Here is a 22592-nt window from a genome sequence, read left to right as displayed (position 1 = left end):
AAGGTAAAAATGTCTTCAGCATTAAAAACTTCCTTGTTGAAAGTGGAAACTGGCAAAGATGAACACGTGTCCCTGGAATGGACTTACATTGGTTTAAAAAGACCTACAAACATTTTTTTTCCAGTTTTTCATACAAGTACAGTTTCATCTAGAAAATGTAGAACTATTTTAAAACCTCTGAGAGGAAGAGACGCACAGGAGGAAAACTGCGTCTTGCAGACAAGAGCTGGAAAGAAAGGGTGGAAGAAAACAAGGCGAGGACAGGTCTCTGGAGGTCACTTCATTGCTCCCCCTGCCCGGATCAGCTCAATCCTGGAGAAAACTACTTGGTAATTTCCTTTACAGTTTGCAGCAGGAGTGTGCACACACCTGCACACGTGTGCCTAGCCTCCCCCCTTCCGTCATGTCACCTCTGTAGTCCTCCAGTCTTTCCTGGTCAGAGCAGGGTTGCACAGAATAGTAACACTGGAGGTTTTAAAATCAGGACTGACTGCAGATAACGCGACGGATTTCCTAACTGAGCGCCGAGAGCAAAAAGAAACCACAGTGAAATACAAAGAAGTCTTCTGCCCACTATTGTTCTGTAAAAGCAGCAGCTACCCATTCTGTGCCTCACAGAGTAAGGAAATTGGGCTTTTCCTTTCTGATTTGTTACTATACCTTTTGGGATCTACAGGAAAAGGGTTGTTTTGTACACAAGCACCTATAGTAATTATGAAATACAGAGGAATCTCAGTATTGCACTCTGCCTGAACCTCAGCTGTTGTACACACAAAAATAGGTGTTTTGTTACTCCTCAACGCAGCTCTCACAACAGCACACAGACAGTGTTTTGTGTTATGGTGCTTATGCCATCGGCAGTTTTGCCAGGCATAGGGGGCCAGCAGGGACAGCACACTGCAGCCTCATGCTGCCAGCTGCCTCCAAAGTGCTAACAAGCAAGTAAAAAAACCCAGTATCGTTGAGCTCCCAATCCTATATTATTATTATGATTTTCATACTGTGAAAAAAGTTCACAACTTTTCAGTCCTGAGAGCAAATTAACAGCACTGAGTAATTATAATATACATTTTATATATATATATTATTAAGTGTATCTGGTGTTTTGCAGCAAAAGGAGATTCAACACAGAAAATCTTAAACCAATAGTTAAAAACAGGATGAAACTGACTAAAAGGATAAAGTACTACAATATTTTATGCAAATGAAAAAACTATTTCCTGATTTGAGGAGGGCATTTTAATTTTAAACTCTGCATTTGAATTATTGAATAAGCCTGGGTTATTTTTTAGTTCTACCTAATTCTGCATGCAGCTGCGTGGTCCATCAGCGCAGCAGTTGCGGCCCGGAAGAGCAAGGAGGCTTGTCTGCCATTAGACACTGCAAATCAGGTTTTGCCCTTCAAGACAGAAAAAGAGAGCCCAACCCTGAGCTTGTGTCCCTGGCATGGCATTTTGATTAAATTAGAGACGCATTAGCATGAGCATTTCTGGTCCATGATGAGGGTGGATAAAGTGACCTTGACGCACGGAGCCATTTTCCGAGCAACAGCGAGGACAGCCGCCCTGGGATGCTGGAGGGGAGGAGCAACCCGAGACCATCGGTACTGCAAACATTAAGGGACAAACACCATTTTTAATTGGTTTTTTAACTCCTCGTGCAAAGCCAGCACAGGTAGGGTGTTTTGAAAATAGCACTGTTAACCTTCCTCTGCCGCTTCAATGGAATTTTAGTCCCAGCAGGATGAAAGGCTTGTGGGAACGGCGTAGCTCCTGTGACAGTGAATGGTGATTGCAGTTCTGCCTGGATTTGTCTCCAGAAGTGTGATTTTGATCTCGCTTGGGCGTGCGGCAATGCCTTTCCTTTGACACCAACAGAGTCGCCCTGTGAAACAAGGCGAGAGCCAGGCCAAATCAAGATCCCCTGTGCCGCCTCCGCTCCCGTCCGAGTTCTGCAGCTCTCAGGAGGTTTCCTGTGCTCCAGATCTGCTTATTCCTCCCTGCCTGATCCAGGGCATTAGATGCATGCAACGTATGTCACTTCAGCCTGCAGGCAGGCAGCTACCGCAGCCCACTCTGCCCACCCAGCACAGGCAGGGGTTCCTGCCCTGCCCAAGGGGCTCCGGGCCGGCCTCCGTATGGGGACATCTCAACCCATACCGTGGGGCTACAGCTGAAACCAGTGCTGGGGAGTAACCCAGCAGGTAGCTCACCTGGCAGATTTCACAAGTTGTTACAGCAGTTAATTAAGCAATGAGACATAATGGGCGTGATATATGTCACTAGAGCAAACCTTCCTGCAGCAGTGGCTGGCACCAACACAGCCCCTGGCCAGAAGGTCCCAAAGCACTCAACACCCAGGAAAGAGCATGCAGAGTTAACTTTGCACCGATCCTGCCAGGGGGCTGGACACCTGAATACCCCATGAGTTTCAGAGCATCATTGTTTGCTTTCTCTGGCCAAAGCCCATTTTAAATCACCTGTAGCTGTCTGTGAGCAGGGACTGTGGCTGCAGTGACCTAATATGGTGAAAGCACCAGCGCTTTGTCAAGGACCACAAATAGCTGTCTTGAACTGTGCGCTCTTCAAAGCAGAGCCTGTGTCTTCATACACGTAGGCTGCAGTATGCAGTCATCGTTAAACCGTAAATCACAAGAGGCTGGAGGGATCTTGGGGATCATCTTGTCTGCTGAATAAAGTAACCCATGCCTGACAGATGTTTTTCTCGCCCATTTTTTAAAACTTCCAGTGACAGAGATTATGGTACCAAACATCGCATAAATGAAAACACCTATTTCCTGAAAGAGTCTCCCATCCAGCAGCACACCAGTGTTTAGCGGGACATGGAAATATGTTCGGGGAGCACTGATATGATGAGATGTGCTAAATGCCTCCCCTCCTGCTCTCCCTTCATCGTGGTTCCCAGATCTATACAAGCCTCTCTCTTGCCTCCAAGAGGGTTTTGCCTTCGGTGCATCCTGCAGCCAAGCAGCCCTTCCCACAGCCCTGAGGGTTTCTTTGGTGGGGGTTCCCACTGAGCAACGCTTCCTGTCTCGGTTTGTAGGGACCTTTTTCCAGTCCCCTGCACTCACAGCTCTTTTTCACAGCACACAGCAGTTTGGCGTTTGCCCAGAGCCACGCAGCAGCCAAGTCTGAACCTGCTCTGCAGCCCTGGCACCTGCTTGGGAGACTGAGGAGCTTGGAGCTGGGGGCAGAGCAGAAGCATCTGCCCCAGGCACTGCTCTGATGAGGTTTCCAAACCCTAGAGCAGCCCTGTGCTCCTCCGGGTGCTGTTGCCTCAGGCGAGGGCTGGGGAGATGAGCTCTCAGGAGGAACAGGGGAAGAGCAGGGTGGGCCAGAGCACAGGGGCAGCACGCGGGGGCAGGTGGGCACCCAGAAGCCTTGCAGAAGTGCTGGGTGTCTCGTGGTCTGCTCTCAGGGCTGTGGCTTACATGGTCTCCATGACAGCAGGACTGGAGAAGAAACAAAAACATCCACGTAGCCCACATTTGCTCTGTGCTCCAGCATCGCATTCCTCCCCCCTGAGCCTAAGTGAAGCATGCGGGACCACCCTTCCTGCAAACACAGCAGCAGAGGCGCAGCTGGAGGGGCGGTGGGGGCGAGCAGGGCTGCCCAGCTGCTGCCGCAGAGCCCGCCAGCACAAACGGCGCTGGCGGAAGAGCCACCTCCTCTCCCTTTGTTTTTGCTGGGATTGCAGGGAAAGAGGGAATGTGAGTCTGGACTGAACCAGGGCCGCCCCCCAGGCCTCCATCCACCAAACCTCCTCCTCCTTCCTGATCTCCCTGCAAAGTCAGCCTACGCCATGAAGCAGAGAGGCTTCCCCAGCACGGGGAAAGCACACAGAGCCATTCCCTGCAGGGGACGGCCGCTCCCCCAGCCCTTCCTATCCCCAGTGAGTCTGCCCTGTGTGACCACGCGCAGTCTCATTGCCAGCCGTGGACTCTGAAGCAGGGAGTGAAATACTGAGCTGGTTCTGAATTTGGGAACTGGCAGTCCCAAAGCCCACAGGAAAAAAAATATTCCCTTCTCTCTTACTACTTTCCCTGAGGGAGCTGCTTATCCAGCTTTGCAGTTTGAAAAAAAAACCCTGACGCAATCATACGGTTGCCATGGCAAGAAGCGTTGCTGCTGCATTTTCCTCTGTGAGTTACTGTGACCAGGATTTACCAAGTTGTAGGACAAAGCCACCGCGAGCGAAGGGATCAGATCCGCAGCAAGGCTTGCAAAAAGCTGCATGAAATCTGGGTTGGCACATATTGCCGTAAGGCGGCGAGGGGGGTTACAGCAGCATGGGGATACCCAAACTGGAGTATTAGGAAATGAGTTCCGCTCCCAATCCACCCTGGTGAGCTCAGCCTCTGCCACTCCCGGCTTTACCTCCATCTTGTGCATCTTCCTAGAAACTCTGACCATCCCCTTGCAGTGAGTGACCACCCCGGGGCTCCAGTTCTCCATCGCTCCATCCTTGTCACGGCAGCAAAGAGTGACTCCAGAGCTGGTTATAGAGCAACCCCACCTTGTTTTAGAGCGGCACAACACTTCACACGGAGGTAGGGACCTGCACGTGGCACGAGGGGGCCAGCCCGCAGGCAGGGATCCTCTAACTGGGAGGCAGCAGCACTGCAGAGGTGCAGAAGGCATCACCCACAGGAGGTACAGCCCTGGCTGCTGCTCGTTGAGAGCTCACCTGCACAAAGTTGGTGGTGAGGAAGGTAGACTCCACGCCGAGGGGCTAAGGGGGTTTGTCTGCAAGAGTTGCCAGGGTTGAGAGGAGGAAGAGGCGAGCTCAGAGCAGTCGGCCCCAGGCAGCTCCTTCAGAAAGGTCTCCCAAAGGGTAGAGCCTGTTCCCCTTGTGCTGGGCTGTCCAGGTGCCCCAGGAGGAGGAAGGGGGCAGACCCTGACCAGCTCGGGGGAAGCAGGGCCGGGAGACCTGTCCCTGGCAAGGCTGGTAGGAACCCAAGCCCAGGAAGCCACACCTCTGGACCCCAAAACCCCAGTCCTGGGACAGAGCTCTGGCACGATGCTCTGTGCCTCCAGGGAGGGGATTCGGGGCTGGGGAAGCTCTTGTACCCAGGCTGAGGTTAGGAAGGGATTTGGGGCTGGGGATGCCAGTGCACCCAGGCTGAGGTTAGGAAGATGGTGAAAATAGCATTTGGTAACCCAGGCAACAATGTAAATGGCTTGGAAGCAGTTTTATCAGGGACTGATGCTGTGCTTCTCAGCCAGACTATGGAAAACTAAAACCTCTGTTGTCATACCTGCCCAAATAGAGCTGAAATTTAGCAACAACTGAATGCAAGTGCTGCTATCACACCTAAAAAATTGTAAGACTTCTTTTGGGGCACACAGCAGTAAGGGCTGCGCCCTGACGCCCCAAGTTGTGCTGCTGTTCACCTGCGTTGAGGATCTGTCTGTAGCCTGACCACCTGCACAGCCAAGATGGTGCCGATGTTTCCCTGGCTCTGCCTCTGTCCCGACAAACACACGGGGGACGTCTGTGAGGGATCACAGCTTGCAAAGCAAGCTGGCTTTGGGATCTGACACGGACACAGAGGCAGGGATTCGCACTTTGGTCCAAGCAGTTTGTTTTGCCATCCTAGCCAGAAGGACAGACCAATTCCATGCCATTAACAGCTCCGTGTGAGAACAACCTCGGATCAGCCATTGTCTCAGGGGCCTGCAAAGAGCACTACTCAGCCTCCCTTAATTGTGTCCCCCCCTTAACTGCGTCAGCCTTTTCAGAAGCACAGCAGCTCTTGTCATTTGCTTTTGCAGTGGCTGCAGTTTTCGGCTCCTCTTTAGAGCCTTCAGCAACATTTGGAAGAGGCCAGGCTTTCTGCAGAGCCCACACCTCTCCGAACCCCGCTCCCCTATGCAGGCTACCGTCACCAGAGGCCAGCGGCTCTGCAGCACACAGCAGCTCTAGCAACAGCCTCGTCAACCAGCGTGGGCCGTGGTCTGGCATTTGCAGTGGGATTTGTACCCTTTCCTTCTAGCATTACCAGTTTGCAGGCATCAGCACTGACGTTACAGCCACTGGTTACGTAGCAATACTTTACTGGCATAAAACCTTTCACCTCCCGGCGCCGCTGCGCTGGAGAGGCTGCCTGTGCCGTGGGCGACTTGGTTTGCTGCACCAGCATGGGCTGCTCACACCCGTGGGATCCCGGGCTGCCCGGAAAACCCAGGCGGGGGCTTGCCCTGGCTGCTACCCCTTCTGGCAAGGCCCCGCTGGGCTCCGTAGGTGGGCTATCTGCCCGGCCACCCCCACATCCACATCTGCCAGGGTGCCCTGTACAAAACACAGCTACTTCTGGTGTGGAAAAAGTAGCAGCAGAGAGAGACGTGCATTCCTCTCTCCCACCTTCACTCCTGTCAACCTACCAGCTGTATTAAGGACTCATCTCGGTTATATAAGCTCTCATTAATCATCATCTAAGAGTATTTGCAGCATAGGAGTTCTTAAGGTCAGGAGATGCTACCCAAGGACACAATAAACAAACTTCTGCGCAAACACCGAGTGACCTTGCAGGACAGAGGGCTGGGGATGCAGGAAGGTTTTTATCCACAGCCTGCAGGGGAAAAAACCTGCCAGGAACACAGTATCTCTCCCCAGCAAGGGGTGAAATACACACCGAGATGAGCCAGCCTGGGTGCCAGAGGAAATCGGAGCTTTTCCACCCCCCTTGGCTCCCTCCACGCACTCACTCACACTGCAGGGACCGGGTGGCACTGCCAGCACACTGGTGTTGGCTGCCACGATTTGCAGTGGGGCTGGTGGTCTCGGACCCCTGCCCAAGCCTGTGCAGGGTGGCCTTTGGTTCAGCTCCCTGCAGGGGACACCGCTATCCCCCCTCCCCCCCCTGCTCCTCAGCAAGTCACCGTGTGCTGCCATTTCCCTGCCTGGGAGGGCGAGGGACCGTAAATCACCCTGAGATCTGCAGAGAAGCGCAGCCCCTCCTGAGCAGCTTTATTGTTATTGACACAAGGAGCAGCGTGGCGGAGCGAGCTGGGATTCTGCGGGAACAGCCACGATTGCAGAAACCCCTGAACTGCAGAATCAACGTTTCTGCCTTGCCCAGAAGGTTCCCGCGCCCTCGCATGAGCTCATCCTGCACCGTCCCCCTTCGGTGCCTCCCTGCTCCGCCGGCAACAGCAGCCAGGCTGTAACCCAAGCTCTCCCCAAGCCCTCTGTACTGCAGAGGAGGAATGAGAAACGACAGCAGAGCAGATTCTTGGCTGTCTGGGTCACTTTCCCCCCCAGTGCTGCCTCTTGTGAAGCTCTATGTCATGCAACTGCTTCTCTTCCCCCCCCCCCCCCCTTAAGGTGGGGAAACGAGTCGGGAAAGTTCCCCTGCTCTCCCCCATGAGCTGATCTGAATGAAGGCAGGTAGAGGCAACATCTCTGCCTCCAGCAGCACCACGCCTGCCTGGGGAGCCACGCATCTGCAGGGAAAGGCCAGATTCCGACATTGCACGGCCATCCTGGGCTGGGGGAGCGATTCCTGGAGCAAGGAGCTTGGCAGCCCCCAGCACCCTTTGCTTTTGCAGTTATTGCCGCATCCTGCTTCACTCTAAACTCACCCCATCAGATTACCCCAGTGCTGGGGACTGTCAGCGAGCCCCAGGGCAGAAGGGGAACCTCTCCCCTCCGTGCAGCAGGGCAGAGAGCTGCCCCACACGAGGCATGATGGAGGGATGTGCGGGTGAGCCACTGCCCAGCCCTGGCATCCCCCTCACCCACCTGCATCCCCTCACCCCACTGAGCCAGCATCATGGTGCTAAAGCCAGCGCTCAGTGCAGCTGCGTTCCCAGCATTGGCATCTGGCAGGAGGAGAGGCTTCTTCTGAGGGTCCCCCAGGGCCTGCCCGCCCTGCCTTCCCCAGGGGCACTGCAGGGCCTTTCGCACCCAGGCCGGTGCCTCCCAACAGGGCAGGGGGCAGCCCGGCCCCAGGGCTGCAGCATGGACCTGAGCTCGCCCCCAGCCCTCCGTGGGACACTGCGATGCCCTCGCCGCAGCAGCCAGGGCACCCAGCCTCCCACTTCTGCAAGGAGCCACAGTGCCCAGCATCCCTCCCCCCAGGGCCACCCCAGCCTGCTCCCACAGGCAAACCTGAGGGGAGCCCCCTCCTGCTCCCCCCCAGCCCTCCCTGCATTGCAGCCAGGGAGGAGACGGGTGCTATCAGCCTCCCGTCAGGGTGAACTGAAGGGCAGCGAGGGGCTGAGCCCTGAGCTCCCCACTGCCACGTCCCAGGGATATGGCACCAGCACGTAGACCTGCTCTGTGCTGGAAATTCCGCCCCCCCCTGCCCCCCAGGCCACCATAAGCCCCAAAAGCTGCAGCTGGCTGCTAATTAAACAGCCCAATGCTGCCCCAGAAAGCTGAGCTCTCCCCCTGCATCGCTGCCATGCTGGGAGCTGGACATGACCTGCTTCCCAATGCGGTGAGGTGGAGGATGGGAACCGAGCTGCAGGCCAGCCCTGCTCAGCACCATCCCAGCCCCAACACCCCCAAGAGCAACAGAGACCACCAGAAATCACCAAGAACACAAACCTGCCTTCACCAGGGCTACAGCCCCCTCCTTGCTGCTTTAAAAGCCCAGAAAACAAGCACAAGTGATGCCGCTTAATTCCCTCCCAGATGCTGGGTAATCTCGTCCCAGCTGCAGGGCGGCGGGGGTGGGGAAGAGGGCACATTTCATTTTTAACAGCATTTCTGCAGCTCCCTCCCCTGGCTTTGCCCACCCCCACGCAGCCCCTTGTCCCTGCATGGCTGGGAGGCAGCCAGCGGGGCGCTGGCACGGGGCGGGGGGGGCTGCCGAGGAGGGGGTGCTCATTGTTTGGTGCAGTCAGCTCTGCAGACAAAGGGGGGCACCGCAGCTGGGGAGCCAGCGGGTGGGGGGACGTGTGGGGGTGTCTCTACCTGCCCCACTGAATTCAACCCTGGATGGGATGGGGCAGGTCCAAACTAGACCTCTCCTAATGGCCAGGGGGCTACAGGGAAGGGCATGTGGCTGGGACCGGGGTGGGGGTGGGGGTGCTACGGGTGGGACAGGGGGTGCGTGGCTGGGTGCGCGGGGCACCGGCAGGAGCGATGGTGCAAACACCCACCGGGCTCTTGCCTGTCCCTGGCTGCTCTCCCAGCACCCTTCTACCCCATTCCACTGCATGGCAGAGCTGAGAGTGGGGGTCCCTGCTGCTCGCCCCAGACCCACGTGCCGCTCTCGGCAAAGGACACCCTGCCCCCGCCCTCCCCGGCCAGCCCTCCCGCCAGGCATTGGGCATGGGGGCACGCTGGGGGTGGGAAAACGTAGGTCGGGCAGGAGAGAGGGCAGTGAAAGCGGCAGTGTGATAAATCACACCCGGCCTCGGCACCGTGGGGCAGAGCCTGGAGCATCGGCCCCATATTTGTCCTCTCCGTTGCTTGAGCAAGTGTGGGGCTGGCATGGGGCGGCCCGGCCCAGCCCCAGCCGCATCACGGCAGGCACCGCACGTGCTGCCGCAGCCGGTGCTGCCAGCGGAGCCTCTGCCCTGCTCCTGCCCGGCCCTCGGCTCAGCCGTGCGCCCTTCCCGGGGCAGGCGCCGGTGGGCTCGGGGGGCAGGGGTGGCAGAGAGGGCCCCTTGGCACTGGCGATGCCCCGTGGCACCCTGGGCAGGGCGCTACCGGAGGGCTCACGGTTTGCCCAAACCTTGGTTGAGCATCTCCGGCACACACAGGCCACCCCGACGTGGCACCGTGCCAGCCCAGACACCCGGGGGTCCAGCCCAGGAGTCCAGCCCGGGGGTCCAGCCCGGGGGGTCCAGCCCAGACCCCTGAGCCTGCCCATGGTGGGCATGTGTGCGCTCAGTGCAGGGGGGGAGCGGGGGCTGTGGCCAAGACCCCTGCCCGCTGTGGGCAGGCCTGGCGGCCGAGAGCATGGCCGCTGCCCAGCCTCCCCCCCCTCCCCTCCTGCACTGTTCATGTTTTGGAAAAAAAAAACCCAGCGAGATCCGGGAAGCGGGGGCCGCGGTTCCTGTTTTAACGCCCACGGCTCTCGCACTCAGCCCCCCCAAGCCACACGGGGACTGCTGCAGGCAGGGTGCTGCCGGGGGGGCTGGCAGCAGCGGGGGGCACAGGCCTGGCTCTGTAGAGTTGCTGGGGACCCGCTGAGCCCCCCACTTCCAGGGCACCCACAGGGTGGGTGGGTGGGTGTGCAGGGGGGTGCTGGCAGTGTTTGCAATGCGCAGCCCGCGGCAACCTCACCACGCAGCTGCCAGATGGCACCCACACCTGCACCCTGCCCTGCCCCACGGCACCCATGAGCTGCAACGCTGTGGGGCACCTCGGTGCCCCGGGGGGAAGCTCCAGGCTGAAGGGAACCTGCCCACCCTGGTGCTTTTGCAGCCCAGACCCCTGCCCCATCTGGCATGGGGCCACGGGGGGGGTGAGGCTGTGCCGTGGGGCACAGTGCCCAGGCACCATGCCCAGCCCCACAGCGGGCTGCGGCGAGCTGCTGCGGGGCTCTGCGGAGCCGGGGCTGAGCTGTGCCTGGTGGGGCAGCCCGGACAGGAGCTACGAGCAGTGGTGGGCACACAGCCGTGCCTGCTTGCCAGCCCCCTGCCCACCCTGGTGGCACCCAGCCCATCACAGTGGCAGCGAGGGCGGCCGGGCCAGCGGGACCTGGTGCTCATGGAAGTGGGGCTGCAGCGTGCCCCAGCTCGCCAGTGCCAGCTTGCAGCTCCGCCACCGCTGCTGCCCCTGTCCCCCTGGGCATGGCTGCAGCTCTGCCACCGCCTGCCCCTGTCCCCCTGGGCATAGCCGCAGCTCTGCCACCGCTGCCCCTGTCCCCTTGGGCATGGCCACAGCTCTGCCACTGCCTGCCCCTGTCCCCTTGGGCACAGCCGCAGCTCCGCCACCGCCTGCCCCTGTCCCCTTGGGCACAGCCGCAGCTCTGCCACCGCTGTCCCTGTCCCCTTGGGCACGGCCACAGCTCCGCCACCGCTGTGCCTGTCACCTTGGGCACGGCCGCAGCTCCACCACCGCCTGCCCCTGCCCCCTTGGGCACAGCCGCAGCTCTGCCACCGCTGTCCCTGTCCCCTTGGGCATGGCCACAGCTCCACCACCGCTGTCCTTGTCCCCTTGGGCATGGCCGCAGCTCCACCACCGCTGTGCCTGTCCCCTTGGGCACGGCTCCCCGCCACGCCGGGCCCCCCCCCCAGCCCCCAAGAGCCTGTGGGGAGGAGCGCTTTGGTCCATCAGCCTCTCTGGTGCCCTGGACACATCTCTTTGAGGATGTCCCCATCCTGGGTTGCTGTCCCTGTCCCTAGCCGGCCCATCCTGCCCAGTGTCCCTTGGGGCAGCTGCCTGCCATCCCTCTGGGCCCTGCGCCCATGGGTGCCGGTGGCATGCGGTGCCGGAGGGTGCTGAGCACTGCCGTGGCAGTGGCAGCAGAGGGCAGCCACGCTACATGCACGGCACTGATCCTGCTCGCCCGGCACCACACGCGTGTGCACTCACAGCCCACGCCTGCGCCCCACGGTGCCCCTGCCACGACCATGCTGTGCTCAGCAGCAACCCCATGCCGTGGGGTCCTGCCCGCGTCCCCACAGCTCCTGGGTGGGACCCCACTCTTCAGCAAGGGGCAGCCCAGGGGCATCCCCAGCTCCTGGCTGCAAGTGGGGCTGATCCTGGCACCCTGCAGTTCTGCCGCAGGACGGCTCGGGGCTTTGGGTGCTGGCAGCATCAGGCTCTTGCCCACTTCCACACAGTCAAACACAGGTGGCCGCAGATACGGTCTCCCCACATGGACCCATGAGCACATGGGCATGGGTGGCATGGCAGAGGGTGTCAGCAAAGCAGCAGGAGCTGCCTGGGGACAGGCGGTGCCTGCCCAAGCCCCTACCACTCCCCTCGCCCACCCCAGCCTCACACAGGGGGTGGTCGTGGTGTGAGTGCCTGGGCTCTGCAGCCGCCTGGCCACACTGGAGGCGGTGGGTGGTCCCGGGGCTTCCCCGGCACAGGGCCCAGCTCTGGCCCCACTGTGCTCCCCTTGCACACCACAGCCTGGCCTGAGCCCCCCCCCCCCAGCCCCCCTGCAGCCACCCCAATGGGTCCCCATTGCCAGAGCGATGCAAGCACAAAACAGTGCCAGGCCCCTGAGCACCCCGTGGCAGCCAGGAGGGCCTCAGCACCCAGTGTGGAACCATGCACACATGTGGACACACATGCACGGGAACACATGAGCACAGGAACACACACATACACATGGATACGTGCACACACACACAGAAACACACCCACATCCCTGCAACCTGACGCTGCAGGGCAGACAGGGTCACTTGCCTGCAGCAACACACGTGTGCACACCCACCCTGCAACCCGATGGCGAGACCCCCCTCACACAGCCCCCCAGGTGCCAGTGGCACACGGGTGTCTGAGCACGCACACAGTGATGCCGACCGGACACACCGCCATGCAGCGAGCGGTCAGAGGCGGTGGCAATGTGAACTCTCCTCCCTGTCCCTGAGTGACTGTCTGCTTCGGGATGAATCACACGCCATCCCCGTGCCTCGGTTTCCCCACTGGGGTTGGTGGCCCCAGGCTCTTTTGCAGGAGAGGAACCAGACAGCGCCAGGGGCCCTGTCTGCCTGCTCTGCCCCCAGCACACCCAGCCCATGCACTCCGTGTTGGACACATGTGCACACACAGGGCATGCATGCCAGTTCTTGCACGTATGTGCACACCCGGACCCCCGTGCAGGCTCTGCAGAGGGACAGCAAACACCCACATCTCAGCCGTCGCACACACAGACACACACGCTGGCTGGCTGGCACCCACCATGCACACGTGGGTGCAACTACACACGCGTGCAATCACATGTGTGCACCCAGTCAGCCCCCCCCTTGCCCCTGGGCTCCTCAGTGGCTCTGCACCCCCGCTGCACCCTGCTGCGCCCCACTGCAGCGTCTCCGTGGCAACGCTCCAGATTTATCAATGGAGACACTGCGGGAAAATGCTCTCGGAGAGGCAGGATGAAGAGGGGGGGTTGGCTGGGAGCTGGCGGGGAACAGACGAGCAGCTGTGGGGGGCTGTGAAAAGCTGGGGGGGGGGAACAAGGGGGCTGTGTGTGTTTGCAGTCCGATGCACACGTGCGTGTGGCGGTGGTGCACTGTGCACACGTGTGTGCAAGGGGAGCTGCAAATGGGGTGTGTGTGTGTGTCTGGCTCTTCCCTGCACACCTTCCCCCAAGGCTTTCCCAGCCCCTCGGCAGGGCACACTGGCAGGCCCCAAGGGCTGTTGGGAGGCTCCCTGCCCTGTGTGGGCAGGGGTTGGGGTGCCGGGGGGCGGCAAGGGGTCCTGTAGTGAGAGGCAGCTGCTCCCCCCCTGCAGACAGGCAGGATTTCCCTTCCCTGCGGCTGGTGTCAGCAGCGAGGGACAGAGGCAGCGGTGGTGGCAGCCCCCACCTCTGGAGGGGGCCAGGGCCCATGGACAAGAGCAGGGACCTGTTCTCCTGGGTCCTCTCCCTCCCTCTGGAGTAGGAAAGGGCCAGTGGGGACAGAGGGGACCAGGGGCTGACCGAGTCCCCCCTGCCGGGGGGAAGCGCTGCCCGGAGCTTCGCACACAGGCGGGTGAGTCAGGGCGCCTGTTCTGGGTCTGTCCCTGACTCAGCCTGTGGCCCCAGGCAGGACATGCCAAGCCCCAAGCTCCCACCAAGGGGAGGGGGAAGCAGCACAGGGACCCCTGGGGTGGCAACGTCCCCAGCCATGCCACCGGACCGAGCACCTGCGAACAGCTCCTGCCAGCCCCGGGGCTCAGTGCCCCGGCCCTGGCGCTGTGCATGCCACCAGCACCATGGCTCAGCACGGTCCCCAGGGACCCAGCCAGGGGACACGTCGCGGGCAGAGTCATGGCACAGCTCTGACCTGACATCTGCCTCCACTTGAGGCTCCTGCTGGGTCTCAGGGGACAGGACAGGGACCGGTGCCAACCAGTGTGTTGGCATCACGTGGCTGCAGATGGATCACGGCCAGGCAGGCTGGAAAGGGGCAAAGAGCAGAGCCAGGGGCAGCGGCACATCCCTGCTCCAGGGATGCGACTAGGGACTTGACCCAGGAGGGAAACAAGGCAGCGGGGCCAGCACTGCTGAGCTGACCCATCAGGAGGGTCCCTGACCCACCGTGGGGCCTGGCTGCCACACGCAGCGTGGGGGGGCTGCTCCCCACCAACGTGCCCTGGTTTGCCCCAATGCAGCAGTGAGGTGCAAGCTGCCAGCTGGGGCTGGGGGTGCCAGTGGGGCTGGGGGTGGGGAGGGTGAGCAGCCCCAGCAATGTCCCTGCCCATCCCTCCCCGTCTGGGGAGCATCACACTCCCTTCCTAACCAGTGACCCCACGCCTCGCTGCCTCAGTCTCCTCCTTCCCCTTCTCTGTTGAGACCAAAGGGATTCCTGGCACAGGGCCCTGCTGTGCTGGCACAAGCCCCAGGGGACACTGGTGGCACATGTGGGCACCCAAATCCCTCCCGCATCAGTCCAGCCAGCCCCTGCAGGAGCCACAGTCGATCCATGCAGGAACAACCGTTAATTCAGGCATGAGCACCCAGTTAACCCTTGCACAAAACCACCAGCGGTTCATCCATGAACACGCTGCTCCCACACACAAGTGCACAACCAGGCTGCACACGAGCACACGATTAAGCCACACGCATGTGTGCTCAGCACATGCATGATCGCACACTTGACTCATAGACAAGCGCCCAATTAATCCATTGCATAAACATGCAGTCAGCCCACACGTGACACAACCATTCATGCGTGAGCACCCGGCTACGGTGATCCATGCTGGAGCAGGTACACCCACCTGTGAGACCACAGACCCCGGAGCAAGCCTGGGGCAGAGAGGACCCATCAAACAGCCACCACCCACCGCCCGTCACCAGCACCCACGGGAGCCAGGACAGGCGAACACAGCCCCCTGGAAAGAATGCAGTGGCTGAGGTGAGGGGCAACCAGGGGGGCTCCAGCTGGGGTTGGCTGAGGGGCAGGTGTTTACTGAAGTGTTTGTTGAATTATTTAGGTTTTCCCCAATACCTAAATTAGCGATGAGAAGTTTGAGTTAATTGGCAATAAATTAAATTAAGCAAAAAAGTTCCGGAGATGAGACAGCTTTGCTAGCAACACCTGATGCCCTTGCGCCTCAGTGCCAGCTCTGGCCCCACTCACCATCCCTCGCGGTGGCTTGTCACAGCAGAGCCGGGCTGGGGACCCTCTGTGGGCCTTGCCAGATGCTGCCAGGATTGCATCAGCACTGCCCCAGCAGCCACGAGAGACATCATGATGCCTCTTCCCAAGCCTCACATGCGCCGGTCCGGTCGCTGCCCCGGCACAGCAGGCAGGTGCGCACCATCAGCGGGGACCCCTCGCATGGGGCGGCACAGGCAGAATTGCCCCATCTGCGAGCACCCAGGGCACCTGCACTGAGCCCCCCCACCCCTGCACCTCCTGCCTTCAGCCTCCTGGCCCTGGGGCAGGAGCAGGGCTCTTTCTCCCTCCCGCAATGAGGCACCCAGATGCCGTGGGGATGGGCACAGCTGCCCACACACCGCACCCAGCAGGGACGTTCCCCGCAGCCGCTTCCAGGAAGGGCTGTAGAGGAGGAGATGGGGATCTCGGGTTCACACCAGCTCAGCACTTTCACAGACCTCAGCATCCCCGTCACACCCGGCTCATCACATGCCTGCTCTCACACACACACACACACGCACCCGCCACAGGCCCCCGGCCAAACCCACAACACACAACGAAGAAAGGAGCAAAAAGGAGGGGGGAAAAAAAGGTTAAATATCCAGTAAGTGAATGACCCTTTTTCCAGCCACACCACAAAACATTCCTGACATATTGGGCCATGCCGGCGAGGGCGCGCATGTGTGTGCATGGGGCCCCGGGTCACGCTTGGGACTCACTGGTGGCGATGACGCAGTCCCACCGAGGACTGGGGTGATGGACCCTGTGCTGAGGTGCAGCATCGCTGCAGCACTTGCAGCCCCCGCCATTGCACCAGTGACTGCAATGCTGGCTGAGACGCTGGCTCTGCCCCAGCTGCAGCGTGGCCTGGAGGAAGGCTGAGAACAGAGAAAACTCCGAGCAGAGATGGGACCTGCAGGTCAGAGGTTCAGGCTGCATGTCGGACCCACTGGAGCTGGGCAGCTGGCAACCCTGGCACAGCCTGGCTGCCCCCAGCTCGCACCCTGCCTGGCAGGGCACGGTGCCGAGCCGCGGTGTGCCCAGGCAGGCTGGCTGTGGCGTGGGCCAGGGCAATTGCATACAGCTGGGTTTTACAGCCCGCCGGCCGAGGGAGAGGCCGTGCGGCCCCAGCCCAGGTGAGCCTGGACCTGGGAAATTCCCAGCTGCCGGAGCCAGGCGCCTGCCCAGCACCAGCCACTGCAGCTCCTGCAAAGGCACCTTCACCTCAGGGGTGAAAAGCAGGTGTTCAGGGATCCCTGGCCCCACCAGCACCCAGTCACCCTGCTCCCCTGCATCCAGGGGATGGCTACAGGGCAAGGCACGGTGCCTGCCAGGGACCAGCAGCTCTTCTCCCAGCAGAAGCTGGGACACTCGGCTGCCTGCCCAGGAAAGATCTCCACTGTGCCCGGAAACTTGCTGACTTCTGAAAAACAGGTTTTGGAAACAAAACCTCATCTGAGGTCCCGGGGACAGCGGGCTGGCAGCGGGGCCACGCCATAGTGCGGGTGGCTGGTGGGCGCGAGCAGCAGCCGTGCTGTTGCGCTCTAACACTTTATTAATCACAGCCTGGATCAGCTATTCCATGATTTTGCCAGGATCGATGCTGGGCTGGCAGCCCCGTAATTAACTGACTCAGCCTCTTCGCCCTTCACAACCCCTGGCTGAGCACTGCTTTCTCCCCTGCCCTGGAAGTCCCCGGTGCACTGGCCCCAGCCTGCACGCAGTGCTCGGTACAGTGCTCTGCCTGGCTCAAACCGAGCTCCTTGGCTCCTGCTGCTTTGGGGACAACTGGCTCCAGCAGCCACTGCTTGCTGCCCTCGGTCCCCCTCGTCCTCGCCTGCCTGGCACCAGGCCTGCTGCCCCTTTCCCAGGCATGTGCCCTTAAATGCACCAGCTGCTGCTGCTGCTTGGTGCTGCTGATGGCCAGCACAGTGCTGGCTCCCATCCTGGCTCCCTCCCAGGTCTCCCAGGTCGGGGCTACCAACAGCCACTGGAGGCAACTATCCCATCCCATCCCATCCCATCCCATCCCATCCCATCCCATCCCATCCCATCCCAGTGGAGCAGCCACCCCCAAGTATCACCCCTGCAGAGTCCCTCGGACCAGCTCCTGCACCAGCTGGGATGCATCCCTGCTGGGTCAACCCCAGCCCCACAGGGTCCCCCTGTGCCCATCCCGGCTGCCAGGTCAGTGCCGCTGGCAGGTACCATGGAGCCTCTTGAGGCTTTTTTTTTGGGGCTGAGTCACCTGCATGCCAGGGGTGGATTCACTGAGAGAAGCTCCACCACCCCTTGAATGGCACAAGCCGAGCCCCGCACCTCTGGAGCGCTGCTGCCAAGACTCCTGAAACATCCCCCAAAATGTCCCCATGGTGCCATACACCTCTCCCCAAACCAGAAACGGCTGCAGCCCCCCACCTGGTGCACCCCACTGCGATGCTGCCAGCAGTGCGGGGACCGGCTGGGGACAGGGGTGCCCCATGCACGTGTGTGCAGGCAGCACCATGTGCGGCTGCAGCTCTGCGGCTGCTCCCGAAGCCACTGCCACCCCGGGGGGCTCAGCTGCCGGGGTGCACCCGGCGGCTGCCCTGGCACTACCGGGGCGCGGAGGAAGCAGCTTCACACGGACTCGCCTGTTTGTTTGTTTAACAGATGAGTCATGCCCGGATCGCTGTGCGTCCCCGCGTCTCCCCACCTGCCTGCAGCTGACTCACCCCATCTCTGCGGGCACTCACTGCCAGCTCTGGCCCTGGCAGCCACTCGCCCTGACCCCCCTGTTGCCACCTGTGAGACCCTGTCCCCACAGAGGGGATCGTGGTCCCATGGGGTCACACAAAGTCTAAACGCCGCAGCACTCAGCAGTGCCCAGGGCAGGAGGTGGCGAAGGGCAGGGTTAAGGGGAATCGGCCAAACCCTGCGGCAGCAGCAGCCACGCCGGGGCATGGACAGCGGTGGGCAGCAGGAGGCCATGGACAGTGTGGGCAGTGTGGGCAGTGTGGGCAGTGTGGGCAGGGGGAACCTGCAGGGCACAGGGCCAGGGCGAGCTCGGCAGAGCCAGGCGCTGCAGGGAAGGGCCAGGGCGGCTGCCCCAGTCATTGCGAAAGCAATTCTGGCGAGCGGGTCCTGGGAACGGGGCGAGCGGGGAGGGGGCAGCAGCTCCACCTTGCTCTGACTCACAGAGGCTGCCCGTGCTGCCGTGGCACAGCACCTTGGGCACGGCATGGCACTGCCAGCACAGCGCCCGAAGCACTGCATGGCACCGCTGACCGCTGGCACAGCACCCTGGGCACTGCACGGCACTGCCAACTGCTCTGCACTGCAGCCACCTCCCCCAGCCCATGCCCAGGCCCCTTTTGCTGCTGTGGGACCCTGTGGCACCCCAGACCCCCGGCAGGCACCGGGCCGGCGGCAAGAGCAGCTGCAGAGCCTGGTGCCAGCGGTGGCTGAGAACCAGGGGCAGGTGGAGCCGCCGCCGCACCCCAGACCCACGGCAAACCCACGACAGGTGGAGCAGCTCCAGCCACTTTTGGTGCCAGCGCTGTACCGGGGCTTGCAGCCCCTGCTCAGGGGCACCAGCACGTCGGGCCAGGGAAGGAGCGGGTCAGCAACAGGCAAGATCCCCCCCTGCTGTGGGGCTGGGACATCAGCCAGGGGCACCAAGAGGGCCGCAGGGGCCTGGGTGGCAGGATCGGTGATGCTACTGTGACCAGCCCATGGCAGGCACCCACAGGTAACAGCTCCAAAGGTGCCCCCCACACAGAGGGGAGCCCTGCCAGCTGCGAGCTCGGGGCAGCACCTGGCACCGCTGCCCGGGGGTGGCATGCCGGGCTCAGCCAGGGCTGGGCACAGCTGGCACCACCTGGAACACCCCCGGGAAACATACCCAAGCCTGACCCCGGTGCCCAGCTTTGGCATGCCCAGTGCTACCCCAAGCGCCCACAGCTGCCTCCTCCTGTGTGCCCGAAGGCACTGGGGTCTCCACAGCTTTGCAGGGACCCCATGGCCCACAGCAGCCCAGGGAAGGCCCACGTGCCCCCAGCACTGCTCCCAGCAGCCTGACGGGGAGACTCAGCACCCAGCGTCCAGCTGCATCCCACCAAGCGGCCAGGGCTCAGGTCCCGCAGGCTCCACGTGGCCACAATGGCCGGCCGGGGGATGGGGAGAGGCAGGAATCCAGGACTGAGTCACTGCTTCCTCTGCGAGCCCATGAGTCATTCCCCAGCAGTGCGGAGACGCAGGGGCCAGGCGTGCAGAGGCTGCTGGGGAGGCAAAGCACACATGGCTGCATGTGAGGGCAACCCCTGACATGTGCGTGTACACAGCCCAGCACACCCCCCCGCCCCGGCACACACCGACGTCAGCGCATCAACCGTGGGCAGGCAGCAGGGGCACGCGTGTGGCCCCACATGCAAACATGCCTGAGAACACAAGTAAGCACCAACACACACGTCGTGCATACCTACGTGTGTGCTCCTGTCTGCCCATGTACTCAAGGTGCACAAACTCCAACTGCAGGAGAACCCATCCGTGCAAGACACACATGAGCGTAGCCACGCAAGCATCCACACCCAGCCCCACGGCTGCCTGGTGGCATCTTCCCACCACGCTTAGACCTCAGCCCTGGGGCTGGAGCCCACCCGTGGGGCTGGAACAGCACCCGAGGGAGGAGCAGCAGTTTCTCCTGCACCCTGTGGCCCTGGCACCTCGCTCCAGGTGTCCTGGGGAGGCAGAAGAGGTCGGGAAGCTTTGTCCCACTCCACCCCGTGCCCACGCTGCAGCCTTGAGCTTCATGCCAGCGCACAGGCAGGGTCTGCACCCCCACCCCCCGCTGTACGTGTGGACACAGGACCTGCACCCCCCCCTGATGTGCAGGACCGGGGCACACCCCCCCCCAGCCAGGTGCTGGCAGTTCACACCGCTGGCACCCACAACCACCCTGCTCACCGGGGTTGCCGAGGGGGGTGCAAGGGGGGTGCACCAGGCTCCCCACCACGCTGGGGGGGTCTGCGCTGTGCTCCACCGAGCTAGAGCTCAGCACCACCGCCACTGAGCCGGGGGCGGGGGTGTGTGTGTGTTAGGCTGTGCCAAGCCCATCCCATAACTGAAACCGCTAGCGAACGCAAGGCAGGGTCCGGGGGGAGGCACCCCCCACCCCCCCCGCCGACGTGGCAGTCACCCTGGGTGGGGGTCAGGGCCGCTCGGGCAAGGCAGGGCCCGGGGTGGGGGGGGACACCCCCGCCCCCCCGCCGACGTGGCAGCCACCCTGGGTGGGGATCAGGGCCGCTCGGGCTGCCCGCGCCCCCCGCAAACGAGGGGGCCGCCCCGCAGAATGCGCCCCGCCCCCCCCGGCAGTGCCCCCCCGCCGCGGGCCCACGGGTGGCCGCCAGCCCCCCCACCCCGGGCAGGGGGAGCCCCGGGCCCCGCTGCCGCCCAGCACAGGGGGCTGCCCCGGCCCGGCCCCCCCTCCCCGCGCTCGACCCTGCGGCCGCACCGGGTGTGCGGGGGGTGGGGTGTGCAGGCGGGAGTGGGGGGGTTGCCACGGTAACGGCCTCCCTCGCGCCGCCGGGATGAATGGGCCGGGAGCGCGCGGCGCGATCTATGAATGAATGAGCGCGCGGGGCCGAGCGGGGCCACGGCGGCGCAGAAAGCCCGGAGCGGAACGCGGAGCCTGGAGCGGAGCCCGGAGCCCAGCTCTTCCTCCCCTCCCCCGCCCCCGGAGTGCCCCACTGCCCGACCCCCCCGCACCCGCAGCGGCACCGGCCGCCCGGGGCTCGGGGCGTGCCCGGGGCCCTCCCGCTCCACCGCCCGCCGGGCCGGGCCGGGCCGTTCCGCCGCGGCTGGGCAGGGGCCCGGGTCGCCGGCGGGGGGGAAGAGCCGGCCTGGATGCAGCGGGCGGAGAGGACTCGCACCGTGCGGGGCCACCGCCGCTCCGCCACGCACCGCTCGGGGCCCGTGACCCCCCCCGCACCCCCGCTCCTCACACAGTGCCCGGAGCCCCGCGTCCCCGGACACCCCCTGGGCCCCTTCCAGGCACCCCCGAAGGGGCCGGAGCCCGTCGGCCCTGGAAGCCGCCCACCCTGCCCGCTGGCGGCCGGGGGGGGGGCAGGCTGGGGCTCCCCCCGTTGCACCCCTGGCCTCGGCACCCCGGGGGGGGAGGGCTCATCCCCGCACGGCGCTGTGGGGACATCGGGCAGAGCGGGGGTCTCCCGGGCAGAGCCTTGCCTCCCTCCCCCTCTGTGCCTGCCGCAGGGCCGAGGCCCCCCCTGCCCCCCCCCTCGCCAGGCGGTTCCCAGAAGGCAGGATGGAGCCGGGGGGCGCCGCCTTATCTTCCCAGCAGGGTCTGGGTCACCCCAGCTTGTCAGCATCCCCAGAAGCGCCTGTTCCCAGCAGGGCTTGGCCGGAGGGGGGGGAGGGGGGGGCATTCCTGGGCTGCCTGGGGGCTGAGTCACCCCCGGCCACGCACACACTGCACACGCAGCCACACGCAGCATCACGCCACGGCCACACACGCTGAGGGCATGTGTGTGCAGCAAAACACACACGCAAGGTGGCCACGCATGTGGTTACACACACATGCAGCAACATGCAGAACTGTGCAGCATGGCCACAGTCCTGCACATGGGGACACACACACACAGACAGTGCCACATGCATGGACTCACAGACACACATGCAATACTGCTCTGGTCACACGTGTGGGGACGCACACACATGCAGCAGCACACATGCTGAGATGCAGGCAGCACCACTGCAGCCATGCACATGTGGGGACACACAGTGACACATGCAGCCCTGTCCATACAGTGACACAACATGCACTTTCAAGACCCGTGTGCAGGCAGGCATGGACACAGACATGCACATGCACATACATGCACAGACACACGCATGGGGGGGTTGCAGCACCTGCCACCCAGCAAACACCCTCATGCAGCACAGCCAAGGGCTGAGCATCCTCCAGCCATGACTGGCACATGTAATGACACCCCCCCCCAGCACCGCAGCTCTGGGTGCATGGAGGACAGGGGTTCAGGGGGGCCACCGCGGCCCGTGGGGAGCCAGCTGCGGGGGTGTGCAGCCGAGTGTCGCCTGCTCACAGCGGCCATGTCACCCACATGCTGACGCATTGCTACCTGTGGGTCCCACCACTATATATAGCCCTGTGCACCCCCATCTGCTCACTCAGCACAGCGGCTGGTGGCCAGGGGGTGTGTGGGGGGATGGATGACACCCGGCTCTGTGCCCCTCTGCAAGCCACTGAAGCCCAGGGGCCAGGTGGCCCCATGCCAGCCCCAAAAATCTCAGCAGTGGCCGGGAGGGAGCATGGTGGTGGCGGTGGCACCGTGCCACTTG

This window comes from Falco biarmicus, chromosome 4 (genome assembly GCF_023638135.1).
Source record: "Falco biarmicus isolate bFalBia1 chromosome 4, bFalBia1.pri, whole genome shotgun sequence".
In the NCBI taxonomy this organism is placed as follows: Eukaryota; Metazoa; Chordata; class Aves; order Falconiformes; family Falconidae; genus Falco; species Falco biarmicus.
This window is presented reverse-complemented; position numbering follows the sequence as displayed.